Source organism: Salmo salar, chromosome 03 (genome assembly GCF_965601325.2).
Source record: "Salmo salar chromosome 03, fSalSal1, whole genome shotgun sequence".
In the NCBI taxonomy this organism is placed as follows: domain Eukaryota; kingdom Metazoa; phylum Chordata; class Actinopteri; order Salmoniformes; family Salmonidae; genus Salmo; species Salmo salar.
Genome location: NC_138293.1, coordinates 89,795,641 through 89,815,028, shown reverse-complemented (window position 1 = coordinate 89,815,028; position 19,388 = coordinate 89,795,641). Strand labels below are relative to the sequence as shown.

Here is a 19,388-nt window from a genome sequence, read left to right as displayed (position 1 = left end):
CCGTTTGGCTGACACTATTATGCAAAGCCACTAACAGTACAGTGTATGTTTTAAGTATGTTACGTTCACCTACCTGGCAGTTCATTTTTCCTCTCTTTTTTTTCAGAATGGCCATTTACATTCACACCCAAATTTTAGACGGCCAAAGGAAACTAATCAGTCTGCTACAGGTGCAAATAGAAAATGTGTGTGTGTGTGTGTGTGTGTGTAGACAAAAAACTTCTGTTTCATTAAATATTCTTACAAAGATTATTGTGATCTGTGTGTTGGTGGTTACTCATCTGTTCTTTCTCATCACCAGGAGGGGAAGGACAAGAAGTTCTTAATTACTAGACTGCAGGCCATCCATGAGGAGAGGCAGTACCCACTGTCCCCTTCCGCCTGGCCTCAGCCACAGGGCAGTGAGGTGAGTGACCCTGACTGTGCCGTGTTCATTAGCGTACGCAACGGAAAATGTTCAGCAACAGAAAATTTAAATGTTCAGCAACAGAAAATGAAGTCCAGGTAGGCCCTCCCTGTTTGTGTGCTTTCTTCTGTTTGGTACCTAATGAACATGGCCCTGAACATGGCCCTGTTGTATGACCTCCAAGAGCTGCTGCTATGATTAGTCTGTACCAAAACCATGATGTTGTCTTCTGACAGATCTGTCTTGTCCTGCAAACACAGATTCAGGTTGATATGTTAGTCTAAACAGATTCAGGTCATTGTGTTAGTCTAAACAGATTCAGGTTGATGTGTTAGTCTAAACAGATTCAGGTTGATATGTTAGTCTAAACAGATTCAGGTTGATATGTTAGTCTAAACAGATTCAGGTTGATATGTTAGTCTAAACAGATTCAGGTTGATATGTTAGTCTAAACAGATTCAGGTTGATATGTTAGTCTAAACAGATTCAGGTTGATGTGTTAGTCTAAACAGATTCAGGTTGATGTGTTAGTCTAAACAGATTCAGGTTGATATGTTAGTCTAAACAGATTCAGGTTGATATGTTAGTCTAAACAGATTCAGGTTGATGTGTTAGTCTAAACAGATTCAGGTTGATATGTTAGTCTAAACAGATTCAGGTTGATATGTTAGTCTAAACAGATTCAGGTTGATATGTTAGTCTAAACAGATTCAGGTTGATATGTTAGTCTAAACAGATTCAGGTTGATGTGTTAGTCTAAACAGATTCAGGTTGATATGTTAGTCTAAACAGATTCAGGTTGATATGTTAGTCTAAACAGATTCAGGTTGATGTGTTAGTCTAAACAGATTCAGGTTGATGTGTTAGTCTAAACAGATTCAGGTTGATGTGTTAGTCTAAACAGATTCAGGTTGATATGTTAGTCTAAACAGATTCAGGTTGATATGTTAGTCTAAACAGATTCAGGTTGATATGTTAGTCTAAACAGATTCAGGTTGATGTGTTAGTCTAAACAGATTCAGGTTGATGTGTTAGTCTAAACAGATTCAGGTTGATGTGTTAGTCTAAACAGATTCAGGTTGATGTGTTAGTCTAAACAGATTCAGGTTGATGTGTTAGTCTAAACAGATTCAGGTTGATGTGTTAGTCTAAACAGATTCAGGTTGATGTGTTAGTCTAAACAGATTCAGGTTGATGTGTTAGTCTAAACAGATTCAGGTCATTTGTGGAGTTTTCTGTTAAATATTACATCAGTTTTCCTTATGTCATTTCAGGTTTAATATGTTTTAATGGAAGATTCAATTATTCCAGAGTATTCATTGGATGCTGTATGTTGAACTTTGGACTCCCATCACATCAAGGATATTTGGCTGCTATCAACCAGTCAAAGTGAACTCAAAGTGGAGTGATGTGTGTGGTGAAGGACACTGAGCCATTTCTTGTAGAATGTAATTAAGACTGATATATGTTCAAGACTATCGGAATGTAAAGTAACTGAGACTGATATGTATACAAGACTATCGGAATGTAAAGTAACTGAGACTGATATGTATTCAAGACCATCGGAATGTAAAGTAACTGTGACTGATATGTATTCAAGACCATCAGAATGTAAAGTAACTCGAGACTGATATGTATTCAAGACCATCCAAGGTGTGTTTTGTACTAGTATGGTATTTCCAATGTGGGCCATAAATGGCTAATTGCCTTTTGTGAATATATTTTTAAAAATATATTTATTGTATCTGGGCTGCCTGTCACCGCTTTCAAGCTTCGATGTACACTGAACAAAAATATAAATGCAACATGCAACAATTTCAACGATTTTACTGAGTTACAGTTCATATAAGGAAATCACTCAACTGAAATAAATTCATTAGGCCTAATCTATGAATTTCACATGACTGGGCAGGGGCACAGTCATGGGTAGGCCTGGGACGGCATAGGTTCACCCACTTGGGAGCCAGACCCAGCCAATAGGAATGAGTTTTTCCCCACAAAAGGGTCTTAGTACAGACATAAATACTCCTCAGTTTCATCAGCTGACCAGGTGGCTGGTTTCAAACGATCCCGCAGGTGAAGAAGCCGGATGTGGAGGTCCTGGGCTGGTGTGGTTACACGTGTTCTGCGGTTGTGAGGCCGGTTGGACATATTGCCAAATTCTCTAAAACCATGTTGGAGGAGGGCTTATCAAATCAAATGTTATTAGTCACATGCACCAAATACAACAATGCAGTTTAAAAAAATATATTAAAAAAAAAATACAAAGAAGAAATAAAAAGTAACAAGTAATTAAAGAGCAGCAGTACAATAACAATTTGGTAGAGAAATTAACATTACATTCTCTAGCAACAACTCTGGTTTACATTCCTTCAGTCAGCATGCCAATTGCACGCTCCCGCAAAACTTAAGACATCTGTTGCATTGTGTTTGACAAAACTGCACATTTTAGTGTTGCCTTTTATAGTCCCCAGCACAAGGTGCACCTGTGTAATGATCATGCTGTATAATCAGCTTCTTGATATGCCACACCTGTCAGGTGGATGGATTATCTTGGCAAAGGAGAAATGCTCACAAGGATGTTAACAAATTTGTACTCAAAATTAGCTGTTTGTGGATATGGAACATTTCTGGGATCTTTTATTTTGGCTCATGAAACATGGGACCAATAGTTTACATGTTGCGTTTATATTTTTCTTCAGTATACTATATTATGTTGGTTGTATTTTTCTTCTTTGTACTCAGTTAATATTAAATTGGCACTGTCTATGCATTTCATTTAATACATTTGTCTTACTGACATGTCACCTAACATTACTGACATGTCAAATCAAAGTTTATTTGTCGCATGCGCCGAATACATCAGTTGTAGACCGAACCGTGAAATGCTTACTTACAAGCCCTTAACCAACAATGCAGTTCAAGAAGAGTTAAGAAAATATTTACCAAATATACAAAAGTAAAAAATAATAAAAAGTAACACAATAAAATGACAATAACGAGGCTATATACAGGGGGTATCGGTACAGAGTCAGTGTGTAGGTGTACAGGTTAGAGGTAATTTGTACATGTAGGTAGGGGTGAAGTGACTATGCATAGATAATAAACAGAGAGTAGCAGCAGTGTACAAAACAAATGGAGGGGGGTGTCAATGTAATAGTCCGGTGGCCATTTTGATTAATTGTTCAGCAGTCTTATGGCTTGGGGGTAAAAGCTGTTAAGGAGCCTTCTGGTCTCTGACAATTTTATGGGCTTTCCTCTGACACCGCCTATTATATAGGTCCTGGATTGCAGGAAGCTTGTCCCCAGTGTTGTACTGGGCCGTACGCACTACCCTCTGTAGCGCCTTACGGTCAGATGCCGAGCAGTTGCCATAGCAGGCGGTGATGCAACCGGTCAGGATGCTCTTGATGGTGCAGCTGTAGAACCATTTGAGGATCTGGGGACCCATGCCAAATCTTTTCAGTCTCCTGAGGGGGAATAGGTTTTGTCGTTCCCTCTTCACGACTCTCTTGGTGTGTTTTGACCATGATATATCGTTGGTGATGTGGACACCAAGGAACTTGAAACTCTCGACCCGCTACACTACAGCCCCGTTGATGTTCGGTCCGCCTTTTTCCTGTAATCCACGATCAGCTCCTTTGTCTTGCTCACATTGAGGGAGAGGTTGTTGTCCTGGCACCACACTGCCAGTTCTCTGACCTCCTCCCTATGTGCTGTCTCACTGTGAATGGTTTGTCCTCTGACAAATCAATTGTACATTTCGGTGTTCCTCAAGGTTCCGTTTTAGGACCACTATTGTTTTCACTATATATTTTACCTCTTGGGGATGTCATTCGAAAACATAATGTTAAATTTCACTGCTATGCAGACGACACACAGCTGTACATTTCAATGAAACATGGTGAAGCCCCAAAATTGCCCTCGCTAGAAGCCTGTGTTTCAGACATAAAGAAGTGGATGGCTGCAAACTTTTTACTTTTAAACTCAGACAAAACAGAGATGCTTGTTCTAGGTCCCAAGAAACAAAGAGATCTTTTGTTGAATCTGACAATTAATCTGGATGGTTGTACAGTCGTCTCAAATAAAACTGAAGGACCTCGGCGTTACTCTGGACCCTGATCTCTCTTTTGAAGAACATATCAAGACTGTTTCAAGGACAGCTTTTTTCCATCTACGTAACATTGCAAAAATCAGAAACTTTCTGTCCAAAAATGACGCAGAAAAATTAATCCATGCTTTTGTTACTTCTAGGCTGGACTACTGCAATGCTCTACTTTCCGGCTACCCGGATAAAGCACTAAACAAACTTCAGTTAGTGCTAAATACGGCTGCTAGAATCCTGACTAGAACCAAAAAATGTGATCATATTACTCCAGTGCTAGCCTCCCTACACTGGCTTCCTGTTAAGGCAAGGGTTGATTTCAAGGTTTTACTGCTAACCTACAAAGCATTACATGAGCTTGCTCCTACCTATCTTTCCGATTTGGTCCTGCCGTACATACCTACACGTACGCTACGGTCACAAGACGCAGGCCTCCTAATTGTCCCTAGAATTTCTAAGCAAACGGCTGGAGGTAGGGCTTTCTCCTATAGAGCTCCATTTTTATGGAATGGTCTGCGTACCAATGTGAGAGACGCAGACTCAGTCTCAACCTTTAAGTCTTTACTGAAGACTTATCTCTTCAGTAGGTCCTATGATTAAGTATAGTCTGGCCCAGGAGTGTGAAGGTGAACGGAAAGGAGCAACGAACCGCCCTTGCTGTCTCTGCCTTGCCGGTTCCCCTCTTTCCACTGGGATTCTCTGCCTCTAACCCTATTACAGGGGCTGAGTCACTGGCTTACTGGTGTTCTTCCATGCCGTCCATGGGAGGGGTGCGTCACTTGAGTGGGTTGAGTCACTGACGTGGTCTTCCTGTCTGGGTTGGCGCCCCCCCCCTTGGGTTGTGCCATGGCGGAGATCGTTGTGGGCTATACTCGGCCTTGTCTTAGGACGGTGAGTTGGTGGTTGGAGACATCCCTCTAGTGGTGTGGGGGCTGTGCTTTGGCAAAGTCGGTGGGGTTATATCCTGCCTGTTTGTCCCTGTCCGGGGGTATCATCGGATGGGGCCACAGTGTCTTCTGATCCCTCCTGTCTCAGCCTCCAGTATTTATGCTGCAGTAGTTTATGTGTCGGGGGGCTAGGGTCAGTCTGTTACATCTGGAGTATTTCTCCTGTCTTATCCGGTGTCCTGTGTGAATTTAAATATGCTCTCTCTAATTCTCTCTTTCTGTCTTTCTCTCGGAGGACCTGAGCCCTAGGACCATGCCTCAGGACTACCTGGCATGATGACTCCTTGCTGTCCCCAGTCCACCTGGCCGTGCTGCTGCTCCAGTTTCAACTGTTCTGCCTGCGGCTATGGAACCCTGACCTGTTCACCGGACGTGCTTGTTGCACCCTCGACAACTACTATGATTATTATTATTTGACCATGCTGGTCATTTATGAACATTTTAACATCTTGACCATGTTCTGTTATAATATCCACCCTGCACAGCCAGAAGAGGACTGGCCACCCCTCATAGCCTGGTTCCTCTCTAGGTTTCTTCCTAGGTTTTTGGCCTTTCTAGGGAGTTTTTCCTAGGGAGTTTTTCCTAGCCACCGTGCTTCTTTCACATGCATTGCTTGCTGTTTGGGGTTTTAGGCTGGGTTTCTGTACAGCACTTTGAGATATCAGCTGATGTACGAAGGGCTATATAAATACATTTGATTTGATTGTTGTCGGTGATCAGGCCTACAGTACCACTGTTGTGTCGTCATCAAACTTAATGATGGTGTTGGAGTCGTGTTTGGCCACGCAGTCGTGGGTGAACAGGGAGTACAGGAGGGGACTAAGCACACACCCCTGAGGGGTCCCAGTGTTGAGGATTAGCGTGGCAGACGTGTTGTTGCCTACCCTTACCACGTGGGGGCGGCCCGTCAGGAATTCCATGATACAGTTGCAGAGGGAGGTGTTTAGTCCCAGGGTCCTTAGCTTAGTGATGAGCTTCGTGGGTGCTATAGTGTTGAACGCTGAGCTGTAGTCAATGAACAGCATTCTCACATAGGTGTTATTTTTGTCCAGGTGGGGAAGGGCAGTGTGGAGTGTGATTAAGATTGCGTGATCTGTTGGGGCGGTATGGGAATTGGAGTAGGTCAAGGGTATCCGGGAGGATGCTGTTGATGTGAGCCATGACCAGCCTTTCAAAGCACTTCATGGCTACTGATGTGAGTGCTATGGGGCGGTAATCATTTTGGCAGGTTACCTTCGCTTTCTTTGGCACAGGGACTATGGTGGTCTGCTTTAACCTCTATGGGCTAGGTGGGACGCTTGCGTCCCACCTACTCAACAGCCAGTGTAATCCCGTGGCGCGTTATTCAAATTCCTCAAAAATGCAAAAACTTCAATTTTTCAAACATATGACTATTTTACACCATTTTAAAGATAAGACTCTCGTTAATCTAACCACACTGTCCGATTTCAAAAAGGCTTTACAACGAAAGCAAAACATTAGATTATGTCAGCAGAGTACCCAGCCAGAAATAATCAGACACCCATTTTTCAAGCTAGCATATAATGTCACATAAACCCAAACCACAGCTAAATGTAGCACTAACCTTTGATGATCTTCATCAGATGACAACCCTAGGACATTATGTTATACAATACATGCATGTTTTGTTCAATCAAGTTCATATTTATATCAAAAACCAGCTTTTTACATTAGCATGTGACTAGCATGTGACTAGCATTCCCACCGAACACTGCCGGTGAATTTACTAAATTACTCACGATAAACGTTCACAAAAAGCATAACAATTATTTTAAGAATTATAGATACAGAACTCCTCTATGCACTCGATATGTCCGATTTTAAAATAGCTTTTCGGTGAAAGCACATTTTGCAATATTCTCAGTAGATAGCCCGGCATCACAGCCCGCGTCGACCCCATGCCTTGTTTTCTTTCGTCTGTTTACCTAAACGCAGATTCCCGGTCGGAATATTATCGCTTTTTTACGAGAAAAATGGCATAAAAATTTATTTTAAACAGCGGTTGACATGCTTCGAAGTACGGTAATGGAATATTTAGAAATCTTTTGTCACGAATTGCGCCATGCTCGTGACCCTTATTTACTCTTCGGATAGTGTCTTGAACGCACGAACAAAACGTCGCTATTTGGATATAACGATGGATTATTTTGAACCAAACCAACATTTGTTATTGAAGTAACAGTCCTGGGAGTGCATTCTGACGAAGACCACCAAAGGTAATCAAACTTTTGTAATAGTAAATCGGAGTTTGGTCAGGGCTAAACTTGGTCGGTGTCTAAATGGCTAGCCGTGATGGCTGGGCTATCTACTGAAAATATTGCAAAATGTGCTTTCACCGAAAAGCTATTTTAAAATCGGACATATCGAGTGCATAGAGGAGTTCTGTATCTATAATTCTTAAAATAATTGTTATGTTTTTTTGTGAACGTTTATCGTGAGTAATTTAGTAAATTCACCGGATGTTTGTGGGGGGTATGCTAGTTCTGAACGTCACATGCTAATGTAAAAAAGCTGGTTTTTGATAAAAATATGAACTTGATTGAACAAAACATGCATGCATTGTATAACATAATGTCCTAGGGTTGTCATCTGATGAAGATCATCAAAGATTAGTGCTGCATTTAGCTGTGGTTTTGGTTTTTGTGACATTATATGCTAGCTTGAAAAATGGGTGTCTGATTATTTCTGGCTGGGTACTCTGCTGACATAATCTAATGTTTTTCTTTCGCTGTAAAGCCTTTTTGAAATCGGACAGTGTGGTTAGATTAACGAGAGTCTTGTCTTTAAAATGCTGTAAAATAGTCATATGTTTGAAAAATGGAAGTTTTCGGATTTTAGAGGAGTTTGTATTTCGCGCCACGCCCATCATTGGATATTGGAGCAGGTGTTCCGCTAGCGGAATGTCTAGATGTCAGAGGTTAATGCAACTGCAGTCATAAGATGACAATGTAAACACAGCACGCATGTTTCAGAGTAAGAATAAAGAGTAAGAGTAAGAATAAAAAAGGTAAAAGTTGCTTTAATATGCTTGCAGTCAACCCCTAGTGATGTAACTGCCTACGTCAACACCTTCTACTCATGAGACCAAGCCCATGCATATACAGTTATACAAACTTGCATGAGAAAACAATAGTCCTGTGTTTTCTAAGGGCTCAGCAGTACTTGTCCATTCCCATGTGGCTTACAGTGGTGTGTCTGACTTGTCTCTTATCTATTTACTCCCCTGCAGGAGTCTGTGTCTATGTATCTCTTTTAGCCTTGAGGCGCTTTCTCACAGACACCCTGTTTTGACTGCAATAGCTCACACATCTGCTCAGACCGTTTCTTATAAGAGGCAGAGACTAGGAAAGAACTGTGGAACAGTATTAAACCTTATAATGCATATATTGCTAATCTGTGGTCCAGGACCCTATAAATGTAGTGGGGAAGGGTATTATAGCCCTTCCCCTTCTATTAATACAACATAAGCATAATCAATTAATATAATACATCAATCATTTGGTGCAGCCCCTATCATGACCCCAAGATGACCCTCATCATTTCCTATTGTTATTTAACATTCATTCCTAGGAGGCAACATATCACAATGGGGAGGAGGGGGGAACAATGCCCTTTTACTCAGAAATTTCTGTGGAATTCAATCCAGTAATATGTGAGTTATGCTGCAGGGTGAGTAACATGGAACTTGTAGAAAGCCAAGAGTAGGATTGCAACATCTTCTTGGGAAGCAGGAAGAGAAACCTTGTACCCACCCCGAATCCACCTGTTGAATTCTATCTTATAATGGGTTTTCCTAGGCAATGCTCTTAGGGCTACCAAACAAACAGGTGGAAGTATTTCTCTACGACCTCTGTTGGTATGTAAGACAATATATACTGCTCAAAAAAATAAAGGGAACACTTAAACAACACATCCTAGATCTGAATGAAAGAAATAATCTTATTAAATACTTTTTTCTTTACATAGTTGAATGTGCTGACAACAAAATCACACAAAAAAAAATCAATGGAAATCCAATTTATCAACCCATGGAGGTCTCGATTTGGAGTCACACTCAAAATTAAAGTGGAAAACCACACTACAGGCTGATCCAACTTTGATGTAATGTCCTTAAAACAAGTAAAAATGAGGCTCAGTAGTGTGTGTGGCCTCCACGTGCCTGTATGACCTCCCTACAACGCCTGGGCATGCTCCTGATGAGGTGGCGGATGGTTTCCTGAGGGATCTCCTCCCAGACCTGGACTAAAGCATCCGCCAACTCCTGGACAGTCTGTGGTGCAACGTGGCGTTGGTGGATGGAGCGAGACATGATGTCCCAGATGTGCTCAATTGGATTCAGGTCTGGGGAACGGGCGGGCCAGTCCATAGCATCAATGCCTTCCTCTTGCAGGAACTGCTGACACACTCCAGCCACATGAGGTCTAGCATTGTCTTGCATTAGGAGGAACCCAGGGCCAACCGCACCAGCATATGGTCTCACAAGGGGTCTGAGGATCTCATCTCGGTACCTAATGGCAGTCAGGCTACCTCTGGCGAGCACATGGAGGGCTGTGCGGCCCCCCAAAGAAATGCCACCCCACACCATGACTGACCCACCGCCAAACCGGTCATGCTGGAGGATGTTGCAGGCAGCAGAACGTTCTCCACGGCGTCTCCAGATTCTGTCACGTGCTCAGTGTGAACCTGCTTTCATCTGTGGGCGCCAGTGGCGAATTTGCCAATCTTGGTGTTCTCTGACAAATGCCAAACGTCCTGCACGGTGTTGGGCTGTAAGCACAACCCCCACCTGTGGATGTCGGGCCCTCATACCACCCTCATGGAGTCTGTTTCTGACCGTTTGAGCAGACACATGCACATTTGTGGCCTGCTGGAGGTCATTTTGCAGGGCTCTGGCAGTGCTTCTCCTGCTCCTCCTTGCACAAAGGCGGAGGTAGCGGTCCTGCTGCTGGGTTGTTGCCCTCCTACGGCCTCCTCCACGTCTCCTGATGTACTGGCCTGTCTCCTGGTAGCGCCTCCATGCTCTGGACACTACGCTGACAGACACAGCAAACCTTCTTGAAACAGCTCGCATTGACGTGCCATCCTGGATGAGCTGCACTACCTGAGCCACTTGTGTGGGTTGTAGACTCCGTCTCACGTGAAAGCACCGCCAGCATTCAAAAGTGACCAAAACATCAGCCAGGAAGCATAGGAACTGAGAAGTGGTCTGTGGTCCCCACCTGCAGAACCACTCCTTTATTGGGGGTGTCTTGCTAATTGCCTATAATTTCCACCTGTTGTCTATTCCATTTGCACAACAGCATGTGAAATGTATTGTCAATCAGTGTTGCTTCCTAAGTGGACAGTTTGATTTCACAGAAGTGTGATTGACTTGGAGTTACATTGTGTTGTTTAAGTGTTCCCTTTATTTTTTTGAGCAGTGTATATATCATTATACTTCTAGTGAAAGATCACATTTTAGGTTTTTTATTGCAGAAAATAAAGTCTACAAAGGAAATATTAATTGTATCTTGCTCTAACAGGTTATTTTCATGTTAAGTTAATTATGACTGATACATTTTTTTATATATTTTATAAAGCATAGAAGAAGTTACGCTGATCGATTTTGTTTTTGTCTGAAGCAAATATCCAAAGACTACAGCTTTTCACAGGGTTAAATGAAATGAAATATTGATTTATTCTGTTTCCCTCTAGTTATGGAGAAAATGGAGCCTCAAAGGAGAGCGTACATATCCCTCCCTAAAAAAAACATGATTGATTTGGCCGAAAAGTGTAAACTGGTAAACAAACACTTATTTTTCTGACCATCCTAAAACACACTTACAGGTGTAGGATCTTAATTTGACCAGTTTGTCACAGTAGGAAAATAATCCTGCAGCAACAGGAAATGTGGATTATAATTAATGGACATTTTTAGTTATGCCAAATAAAGTCTTTGATTTGCTGCAACAACAGGAGTATCACATTAAGGTCCGACATCTGTAGTTCTTAGTAGCCTATGAATGGATGTAGTGTATTTTCATAGTATTCCTATTACAGACACACAATATAGTTACTTTATTATGATTAAATTTTAAAATAAAAATATGAATGGCTTTATTTTGTATCTGTTGGACAGGATCATTTGCTTGTCATTAAGGATCTCAGCACTAACATAAATGAAGGATACCTACAAGCTTAATTCCGACAGTGGGGCAGCATTACAGCATGCACGGTAGGCTGATAAGTCATTATATCAATTATTGTAATATTAGCCTCACGTGGATAAGGCCTAAACCATACCTTTTTAAAGGGGCAATCTGTAGTTTTAAACAACATAGCATCCACCCCTCCACCTTTTTTACACTGCAGTCAGTGGAGTAAAACAAGCTTATATTTTGCATTTTAATGGGGTAAGACAGTTGAATTAATCTCATGAGGTATTTAGAAGTTATATTCATCAAGAATCAATGGCTGTATATCAGTAATTTAAAAGTCCATAAATGGATGTCGCTATCACAGATTGACCCCTTTAAATCAAAGTATTTTCTTGGATTATTGGCGTTTTTATTGGTTATGGTGATGGTCCATCCTTTGAAAACAGATCAAGAAGACTCCACAGAACTCTGACTCAAAGAGTGCCAGTGCGTTGGGATACGTGAGGTTTTCCTCTGAGGAGGAGGCAGATAGGGCAGACTGGGCGGGTCCTCACTATATAGGAGGCATGGAGGTCAAGGGAGTTGTCAGTCTGAAGGTAAATCAAAACGGAGCATTGGGCAAAAACTTGTTGACTGAATTTTGTATTTTTTCACCCAACTTTTCACCTAAATCCGCTGACATTTTTGTTGTGATTTCACGTTGAAAACATGTTTTAATGAGAGTTGTGTTGACATGGTTGTGTGTAGGTTGCTTTTATCCAGCACATGCAGCCAGTCTTATCGATATGTCACTGTCAAGGGTCACAGGTCTTTCAGCACCAGTCTCAACAGGGCGAGTCTGAGTCAAATCTCAAGTCTCTCTCTTCAGAAACAGATGTGTGTTATGATCCATGCAGGTTAACATTGCGTTGCAGGTTAGACTCTTCTAGGTCAAAGGTCAATTTGTTAAAAAAAATATATATTTTCATTCAATCCTTGACTAAATGTTTTAATAGTCAAGTCTAAAGTCATATGCAAGAGTCCAACAGAAGTTACGAGTCACTGTTTTTGCAACTCTTTTACCATGCTAAAATCTAATCTTCCATATAGATGGATGACCCAGAAGGTTGAGGTCAGCCCAGCCAGGTCTATCCGTGGACGGTCCATGGGTCTGTTCATCAATTGAGCATCTTCGAGAATGTATCAGAGGTTGGATGATACTGTACCTACATTATTTATAAAAAAACCATCTAAACTGGATGGGATACATGGATTATTTGTTGAAAAATAAATGTAGATCATAATTTTTTTCTATGATTTGGTTTGATTGTAACAATTTGTTTTCAGGTGTCTTATGTACCTTGATTTACTGATTGTAATGAAATGCCAATTGTTTTCAATGTTGTAAATATTATAAGGCCTATGTTGCATCATATTCCGTTTCATGTTTCCTACATGATCCCCAGATATAACATTCTTGATTTGATTATAATTTTGCCGATAACATTTGAGTAATAGATTTAATTTCTGTTTTGTAATTTGAGTAAGTTTAACTTTTAGTAGAATAACCAAAGATATTACTAGAAAGGGACACTTCCTAAAGAAAATATGTGTGCTTGCTAGAAGTATTTATGATAGTGACAGCAGTAGTAATGATTGATTGATTGCATTTATAAGGCCCTGAAAATCTGCGATATGGAGAACGCTGACTGAATCCAGACATTAAAACAGAATTTAACAATGTTCAAAAATGTATATAACTAAGTAGGGATCAACAAAATGTAGCCTATTGAAAATGAATACATTTGCCCAAGTTTATCATGTCATAAGACATGAACACAATGCATCAGTGATTCGTATTTTCTGCAACTTCCTGCATTCGCCATCACACTGCCCTATCTAATCTGGACAAGAGGAATGCCTATGTAAGAATGCTGTTCATTGACTACAGCTCAGCATTCAACACCATAGTACCCTCCAAGCTCATGGCCCTGGGTCTCAACCCTGCCCTGTGCAATTTGGTCCTGGACTTCCTGATGGGCCGCCCCCAGGTGGTGAAGGTAGGAAACAACATCTCCACTTCACTGATCCTCAACACTGGGACCCCACAAGGGAGCGTGCTCAGCCCCCTCCTGTACTCCCTGTTCACCCGTGACTGTGTGGCCATGCACGCCTCCAACTCGATCATCAAGTTTACAGACGACACTACAGTAGTAAGCTTGATTACCAACAACGACGAGACAGCCTATAGGGAGGAGGTGATCGTCAACAAAACAAAGGAGATGATCATGGACTTTAGGAAACAGCAGAGGGAGCACCCCCTATCCACATCGACTGGACAGCAGTGGAGAAGGTGGAAAGTTTGTTTTAAGTTCCTCTGCGTACACATCACGGACAAACTGAAATGGTCCACGCACACAGACAGTGTGGTGAAGAAGGCACAACAGCGTCTCTTCAACCTCAGGATGCTGAAGAAATGTGGCTTGTTACCTAAAACCCTCACAAACTTTTACAGATGCACAATTGAGAGCATCCTGTCTGGCTGCATCACCGCCTGGTACGGCAACTGCACCACCCATAACCGCAGGGCTCTCCAGAGGGTGGTGCGGTCTGCACAAAGCATCACCGGGGGCAAACTACCTGCCCTCCAGGACACCACCTACAGCACCCGATGTCACAGGTTTGCCAAAAAGATCAAGGACAATAACCACCCGAGCCACTGCCTGTTCACCCTGCTATCATCCAGAAGGCGAGGTCAGTACAGGAGCATCAAAACTGGGACCGGGAGACTGAGAAATAGCTACTCTCTCGTGGCCATCAGACAGTTAAACAGCCATCACTAGCACAGAGAGGCTGCTGCCTACCTACAGACTTGATATCATTGGCCACTTTAATAAATTGATCACTAGTCACTTTAATAATACCACTTTAATAATGTTTACATATCTTGCATTACTCATCTCATATGAATATACTGTGTTTTATACCATCTATTGCATCTTGCCTATGCCGCTCTGTCATTGCTCATCCATATATTTATATATTCTTATTCCATTCCTTTACTTAGATTTGTGTGTATAAGGTAGCTGTTGTGGAAATGTTAGATATTGTGGCACTGTTGGAACTAGAAGCACAAGCATTTCGCAATAACATCTGCTAACCATGTGTATGTGACCAATAACATTTGATTTGATTTCCTTGTCTGTATGTGTGGTGCGCAAGCCTGCCACTTTGTGTAGCTGTTAGCGAGGATTCTAATGAAAAGTCTTCTGGTAGATGGAAAGGCTTTCCCATAAACCTTTTCAATTAGATGTTAACTACAAAGTAGCCTATGCTTACCTTACCAATCAATACAGTGGGAATTTGTTTTGTGAACTCTGCCATCACATGTGCACTCCAAAACACTTCTAAACTGCCTCTTGCTACTGTAGGTGCACACTCCTACTCTTACGATAAGTGCCATGGGATATTTAGTGACAGAGAGTAAGGTCACACGTTAACGTCTCATCCGAAAGACAGCACCCTACGCAGGGCGACGTCCCCATCACTTCCCCTGGGGCATTGGGATTTTGATCTTAAGACTAGAGCGAAGAGTGCCCCCTACTGGCCATCCAACACCACTTTCAGCAGCATCCAGGGACCGACCAGGAATGACCCTGCTTGGCTTCATAGGCAAGCCAGCAGTGGGATGCACGGTGGTATGCTCATGGTCCTAATAGGGTTTTCATAGGCTATGGGTTCTGGACAAACTGGTTAGGTAGTGAAATATGAAGCTCTGCTCCACTGCTTTGGTTAAAAGGGTATATTAGCTTTCAAATGTTTCTAGTCGTTTGTTTTAATGAAATGCTGACTGTTCCAAAACCGCTAAGGATCAATGTATTTTGCCCCATGTATACCTTATCCATACTGTGACCATGATCATTAAAAATGTGGGTTGGTGACTCTGGGTAAGGGCCGATACAAGCTTAACATGTAGTTCTTCACACCTGTTTGTACTTGGGCAGAGCTACATTTTTTGGAGCAATTTGCACTCTCCAGTTCATGCAGAGATGTTTTTGTTCTCTTCCCATTTGTGGTGAAAGCAAAGAAGAATCACGTTGAAAACGCCACTGGTAGTTAATTTGAAAGAACACCAAATGCATAAGTCAAACTGCCACAATATGCCGGCCCAGGTTTAAACAAGAGCATGGGGAGCTCTGCCTAACATATACAGGTTGTTAAAGTTTGGGTTGAGTGGAAAAATAAATAAGTCTATAAAACTTGCAAACTGTTATTTCTCCTTCACCATTAGTATAAAACCTGAATCATTCAAGCTTCTCTTTTTAGCCTGGTTAAAGTGAAGGAGAACACAGCTAATATACAACAAACAAAACAAATTCAAAACAGGTTCTGGTGCAGGTTTGACGAAATCACTAATGACACATTTATTTAACATATCAATATGACATCAAACTGAACCCAACGGCTCAGACGAGCTCCAGCTACCCGTTTTTACATTGTGTCCTAAAAACAGATTTTCACCAAGTAAAATGAATATATTGCCAGATGTTTCATGATGCTTGTACTCGAAGTAGATCATTTTAAGGTTATTGTTACGCACGCCTCTAGAAAGAGGGAACGCAACACCCTGCTACAACTTAACTCTCCGTGGTGTGAAAAAGGTATGGGGGTGTAGGTGTGAGCAAGGATGACAAAAAGCAGAGAATACCACTTACTGGTAATTTATTCCTTCACGCGGTAAGTTTGGGAAAAAGGGGCTGGACGGAACCAAAGCAAAGAAACTAAATATCAAAGCCCCCTCTCCTACAATACCTGCCTACCCACTACTTACCTAACTAGCACCACCTGGTGCACTAACCAAAATACAGGGGATGGTCCACCCAGATCTTTCCTAGTGTGCATAGACAGTAAACTACTACAGGTTATGTATGCCCGTGGGTCTCTTGCCTAAGCACTCCCTAGGTGCCTTCCCCTTCCCCCCTGGGAACAAATGAAACAGAATATTCCAAATGTCTTCACAACAAACTGAGAAAAAACAATTAACTCAGGACATTAAAGAAGCTCTCTCTGAGCAACAAACTAACACAGAACATTACAATCAGCTCTCACAGCAACAACTACACAGCACATACCAACTGTCTTAGCAACCACCAACATGCTATAACTCTCAACCATTATCTCTGTGTCTACCTCCTGATCAACAGAACTGGGGCTTATATAGCTTCAGAAGAAGTTAGTAATTGGAGACAGCTGCGTCCTGACGAGGGCGGGGTCAGCTCTCCAATCATCAATGTTGATTGACCAATCAGCTGCTTGTAGAGAATTTCAGGAATCCATTTCCTGAAATACATACATAATACACAAACCACAACACAGAAACTGGGGAACGTAACAGTTATATAGATAAGTTGGGGTAATAAGCTTCAATATGAGGTCCTAAACCTACCATGAATGTGCATCCTTGTAGATGTGTGTGCTAATATAGTCAAAATGTTTGCCTTGGGTTAAATTGAGGGTTGGCCATGGGGTAAATTGAGCCAATGGTTGAGCCAAAGGCAAGTAGAGAAAATTGAAGTGTTTTATTCCCAGGCATAAGGCAAGGCATTATCACTGGAATATGAGGTAACAACAGGGCCTGTCATATGTTAAAAGTTGTCACGTCCTGACAAGTATAAGGGGTTATTTGGTCAGGACGTGGCAGGGGGTGTTTGTTTAGAGTGTTTCGGGGTTTGTTGGGCTATGTTCTTATGTAAGAGGGGTGTTTGTTTTATGTGTTTCGGGGTTTGTGGTTAATGTTCTATGTTAGTATATTTCTATGTTCATTCTAGTCTTTCTATTTCTATGTTTAGTTAATGGGGTTGACCTTCAATTGGAAGCAGCTGCTCCTCGTTGCTTCTAATTGAAGGTCCTATTTAAGAGGGGTGTTTTTCTGTGGATTTTGTGGGTAGTTGTTCCTTGTTTAGTGTATGTGCACTTGACAGGACTGTTTCGGGTTTTGTGTATGCTTATTTGTTTCTCCTTCTTCAAAATAAAAAGAAGATGAGTATACATATTCCCGCTGCATTTTGGTCAAATCCTTACGACAAAAGTGTTTTTGAAAAGTACAAAGTGTTTGTTGGGAAATAAAGATATACATGGTTTTAAAAAGGTAGTGGTAATATTGTATTCAGTACAGAAATGTGTAGGCAGCTTAACCCTGTCCCGCAGCTCAATTTACCCGGGGTAAGGGGTACGATAACTTTTTTCAAAACTGTAATATTTACATTAATTCTGATTATATATGCAGATATCTTTGTTAGAAATAATATTATGTTTCCCTTGATTGGGTGATGCTGAATGTAAAAAAATTGCTTGACTTATCCCACTCTCCCCTACTCTAGGAAATAGACATTTACTAATAAACACAAGAGCACAGGTCTAACTGTAGTCAGATTAGCTGGGAATTGATTGACGTCTGTCCATGGTGCTGAAACCCCACTATTGCAGTCATTTGCTTTTCTGGTTGTTTAGCACAGCATGCATGGGATATTCACCAGTCAACACAATTAGCGGCTTATTAGCTAATGAATGCCATTTTCACTATGCTATAATAACATCATAATATCTTACCAGTCTGCCAACAGTGCTTCACGGGCCTACATTAAAACTAGGCTACATATAAAAAAATAGTTTGGACTTTGAGTTGATGGATTTGCAACAAATACACCAAGAAACAATTAGATTCCTGTGTATATTTCTCAATTTACAGTGGTATAATTATGTCTGATTATGTCAAATTTTTGGTCTGGTGTTATATACTTTTAAATAGCATTTCCAGTTTGAACAGGAATCTCGGGATGCCTGGGAAAGACTTGCAATTTTCTCAGGATGGAAAATATGGTGGTCTGAACTGTTGCCTGAGGAAGTGAGCGGTTAGATAGATGGTGTATGATAATTGATGGCTGTGATTGTTGTGATCTCTTTGGCCAGTGTAATTCTCTACCTCTAATACAGCATGTTTATCTGACTGGTTTTCCTTGGGAAAGCCCTCTTGTGGATAATCTTATGACTTTACAGGAGTAGAGCCATTGTACCCCCTACTGGCTGTAAAATGAAACTCAACCATCTCTCTCTCTCTCTCTCTCTCTCTCTCTCTCTCTCTCTCTCCTATTTTATCTCTCTCCTATTTTATCTCTCTCCTATTTTCTCTCTCTCTCTCCTATTTTATCTCTCTCATCTTCTCTCTCTCTCCTATTTTCTCTCTCTCTCTCTCTCTCTCTCTCTCTCTCTCTCTCTCTCTCCTCTAACCCTGTGACTTTTCTGTGTCTCTGAAGGTGGATATAAAGATCTTTCTCTACCAGGTTCACCTGTCAGAAGAGGTGTCGAGGGCAAGCACATAAAATTCAAGCCCTGTCACACCTACCTGGTCAAACCGCTGCTGTGACACACACACACACACACACACACACACACACACACACACACACACTGATATACACTCACCTCCGTATCCCACTGGGCACACCACATATTTTCAACGTGGATAATTGGGAAATATTGGGTTGAGACGTTAATCAATGAGATTACCCACTCAAAAAAGACAGCTAAAAGTTGGTTGAATTTCCAATGTTTTATCACTATGCTTTCAACCATCTAAAAGCACAACCAAATTCCAATGGAAAAACAATGTCTGATTTTTGGTTTAGTTGTCACCCAAATATCTTTCACTGCGCGTTCAACCATTTAAAACCACAGCAATGTTTAAATGGGAATACAATGATATTTTATTTATACAACAGATGAATGTGTTATCA

At 41.4% G+C, this 19,388-nt stretch overlaps 1 pseudogene across 1 annotated transcript in view; it reads left to right on the top strand.

The window, feature by feature from the left end:
• LOC106606424 (transmembrane channel-like protein 6) overlaps positions 1-18,974 on the top strand; it is a 45,506-nt pseudogene extending 26,532 nt beyond the window's left edge. The window contains exons 16-19 of the transcript XR_014391807.1: positions 107-185; positions 302-406; positions 12,063-12,212; positions 18,909-18,974. The product of XR_014391807.1 is annotated as a transmembrane channel-like protein 6 (transcript). The remainder of the gene's footprint in view (positions 1-106; positions 186-301; positions 407-12,062; positions 12,213-18,908) is intronic.
• Positions 18,975-19,388: the final 414 nt, after the last annotated feature.